Genomic DNA, 3,730 nt, shown 5'->3' with positions numbered 1-3,730 from the left:
ACAGTGCTGATTTATTCAATGATCACAGGTAAAAATTAACATTACACGCTCAGGTATCTTGCACCTCCACACTGCTCGCAGGCTGATGAAAGACCCTGAACCACAACAGGCCTGTACATTATATCTGTTTTGGGCTAACCCCACTCTACACAGGAACGTCAAACTGTGACGTCACCTGATGTGCCAGCTATGCAACTGGCCAGAGCAGTAGTCAGAACATGAAGAAAATCAATGTGTGTGTGTCTGTTGATTAAGTGGTGTGTAGCTAAAAACATTCTCACGACCTCTAGTAACATGTCGTGACTTAAACATAAGAACATATTATGGCTAAGGCTACAGTTATACACGTCATAATAATAATATTAAACACCCTGTCTGCTGACAGTCATCAACTCTTCTCTCTAGTTATCCTTGACCAGATGTACCCTGTGGAAACTCATAAGCATGACTAAGCATTTAACTGTAACTAGACATCCTATCTCCACTAAACATTTCTAATACATAAAGTATCTATCCAATTTCTATCTGACTAAAAATACCTAACAATTAACTTGATAAAATCCTTTTGTCAAAAGACAATTGAGAAGCAAATGACACAGAACAAAGAAAATGGAATAATTCAAAGCCTAGATCGGGGAAGGAAAACATTACAGACATCTACCCGAACCTGATCAGACAGCTGCTGGCAACACGATTTTTTTAGGAAGAATCAGGGCCAAGACAAAGCATCAGGAAATGCCACCAGTTACTTCATATCACTAAAATCACCTTCACAAAGTGTCCAACTAATAATCCAGCTGACTGAACATGGTGTGCAGCCAGCGCCATCTACATACAGACACACCTGTCTATAAGATGTCACACTACAGCCAGTTCTAATGAAAGAGTCCACAATGACTGAAAAAGTTGCAGCAGAGACAATTAATTTTCTAATGTGATGTCTCGGTACTTTTCCATCAAAACAGCTTTTACCTCTGACAAATTGCCAATCTAATTGTGTTGATTTTTCCAAGTGAACACACACATCTCCATTTGCAAAATTAAATTGGCCAAACATAATCAAATTATACTGCAGGTGAGTGCAAGTTTTCATTTGCTGCCGTGGCGACCGGGTGCTATAATGTGACTGTTTTGTCAGTTGAGTCGACGCATCATTCCCCTACCCCAAAAAGAAAACCAAACAAAACAAAAACACCAGTCCTAACACACACTGGACAGACTAACGTGGTCATTAGCAAAAGACAGATTTCCCCAGGAACACGTATCAGCACAGGCCTGACGTGGAAACAGACTGTAGCTGGAAAATGTCTGGCAGGAGGAGCCCGCTCACTAACCCGGTGACAACCCTCACAGCCAGGCCCCCCTCTGCTTCTAAAGCTCAAAGCCTGGCTGTGTAGGTTGTGCTCGCCCTCAATGAAGGCGCCAGGGACGGTAACTAGCACAGAACCCAGTGTAATAGTAAACAGAAAAGAGCAGGGCAGCATCTGTTTCATGAAGTGGAGGAAAATCAAAGTCATTCACACAGCAGTACATTGATAATCCAATATTTATGCTTTTGTGTAGCACTGATTTCAGGTTTGAAAAGCCCAACAAACAACAACCTGGCTGCTTTGATGTCTGCATGTATGATTCAGGTTTGATCCCAGCTAACTAGGATGCCGTTCAGCAATAGAACGGGGCACTGTTTGTCGAAGAAGAGCTCCGAATTACTTGAAATTCATATTTGAATATCTCTCAAATATATTTGTGCATTGAGGACAACAACAAGGCAGAAAGATATTCCTAGAAAGTTGAGGCACATACTTTGCAGTTGTAGAAAAAGGTTAACAAGTCTTGATCTATGCAGCTACATCATATAAAAAAAGATTTTCTAAAAAACAACAACAATCCTGCTCAGGGTCTCGGCGCTGCCTTGACTTTTCTTATAGTTTTGTAGAAACGTATCTGATCTGATCTGTAAAGTCAGTCAGACCTTGAGTTGTCTTACTTTTTCATTTTTTAAATGGCAGGTAGCTCGTTTTGGAAAAACACTACAACCAAAGTCAAGTGGGGGTAAAGGACGGGCAGGATAAGGACAGTGACTTGGTCTGAGAAGATGGTAACACTTTGTTTTACAGGTCTGTAAATTACAGTTTACATCCAGATAATTTCCTAAGATGTTCCCTAGACAGCACCCTATATTTGGTAGAATTTGGAGCTAAAATTAGAGCGTGATCAGTTGGTGCACACATGCTAAGCTAGTTGAGACGTGAGCTACACATCAGAGTGTTAAATCTGTCTACACACCAACCACACAATTCAGCATAAATGAAGAATAACATTTAAAATAATAAATAGTAACTGGAGTTTAAATCAAGTCATTTCATTCAATAAAATTCCTCTGGAAGCCAATAATAAAAAAGCAAGTCTCAGAATGCCGTCTCTATTTTTCAGTAACTTGTACCAAAGTACATGGTTGTCTACAGGAAATTGTTGGATAGTAGACCTGTAAAATAAAGAGTCACTGAGAAGACTCTCACTTCCACATAATAAATGCATGAGTTGCCTGAGTGTAAATGCCACTGATTATCTGACTAAAAGTCAACAAGCAGAAGATGCAGTCGGTGACAGGAGAGTCCGTCCCAGTGGAGCCGATAGTTTCAAAGACGAGGAGGATCAAAGTATCGGTGATGGAGCCGACTCTCTGAGCGCTGCCTTCAGATTCCTGTCAAGCAGCTATCCAGTCAGACACCCAGAGGGAGACGGGGGGGACACGGGGAGGGAAAAGACAACGCTGCTACAGCAGTGCTCGCAGTGTCTGGTTGGCACTGTACTTAGGAAACACAGAGCTGGTTGTATGGACCTAAATATTGAGTGTAATTTATTTGGGTTGAATTGTTCTTTTTCTTTCATAAATTTACTTCACTAATAAAGCTTCACAATTGAATCATATTGTCACCACATACCGAAAGAACAATAATAAAACAGGCAGAATACTGAGGAAGTACAGGAGGGGATTATGTTTTCTTTCCACTTGCCTTCAGCGGGTTTAGAGGAAACTGGTAGTGGATTTATCAAAGTGTAATGACTTGTCATCTCAGCTTCACTGCTGCGCTATGCAAATCAGGTTTGGAGGGTGAGGAGGTGTCGCCACGGACTCTTACCACCCACTACACTCATTTAACAAGTCCTTTAATCACTTGTCTCCTGTTCTGTCTGTCTGCGTCTCCTCATGGATCTATCTTTTTAATCACATGTATTTTTAAAGCACGTCTCTTCTCAATGCTTGCACTCGTTTAATGCCTCTTTCTCTCTCTCATGCTGCTCTTTCTATTTTTATTCACAATGACTTTTAACATCTTACAGTACCTGTGTTTTTCCCTCTTTGAACAGGCAGCTTGGTGCAGGAAAAGGCAGCTGTGAATGCTGCCCACGGTCTCCCTTTTCTCCAACCTCAACAACACTGCTGCACCACACTGAGAAAATGTGCAACCTGGTAAATCCATTAATGCCTCTGATCAAGTCCCATCTTATAAGAAAGAAAAAATGAAAAACTGCAGCTGTTGGAGGCCGAGCATAAAGATGTAAAACTGACAGGAAAAAGATGGAAGTCTGGTGGATGGAGCCAAAAATAAGATCTCTCCCTCCCTGTGTTTCACTAACTGACTTTTTCTCCTGCTCTGTCCATCATGTCGGGCCACTGTGACTGAATCGGTCGCTCTGTGGTCAAGCTGTTGCTTTGTGATTGTCC

The 3,730-nt window shown here is 41.5% G+C and overlaps 1 protein-coding gene and 1 long non-coding RNA gene across 6 annotated transcripts in view; one reads left to right on the top strand and one right to left on the bottom strand.

Moving 5' to 3' along the window:
• The window catches only part of LOC109963814 (uncharacterized), an 18,137-nt gene extending 14,413 nt beyond the window's left edge, over positions 1-3,724 (top strand). The window contains exons 3-4 of one of the 2 annotated variants that reach the window (XR_002275444.1): positions 2,010-2,117; positions 3,373-3,724. This is a non-coding gene — a long non-coding RNA (uncharacterized LOC109963814). The remainder of the gene's footprint in view (positions 1-2,009; positions 2,118-3,372) is intronic. The other variant, XR_002275443.1, reaches the window with a different exon arrangement.
• The window catches only part of LOC109963813 (attractin-like protein 1), a 175,376-nt gene that overhangs the window by 4,679 nt on the left and 166,967 nt on the right, over positions 1-3,730 (bottom strand). The gene's annotated exons all lie outside the window — the stretch shown is intronic.

This window comes from Monopterus albus, unplaced genomic scaffold (genome assembly GCF_001952655.1).
Source record: "Monopterus albus unplaced genomic scaffold, M_albus_1.0 scaffold80.1, whole genome shotgun sequence".
NCBI classification, from domain to species: domain Eukaryota; kingdom Metazoa; phylum Chordata; class Actinopteri; order Synbranchiformes; family Synbranchidae; genus Monopterus; species Monopterus albus.
The sequence above is the reverse complement of the archived record's forward strand: the minus strand, read 5'-3'. Positions and strand labels throughout refer to the sequence as shown.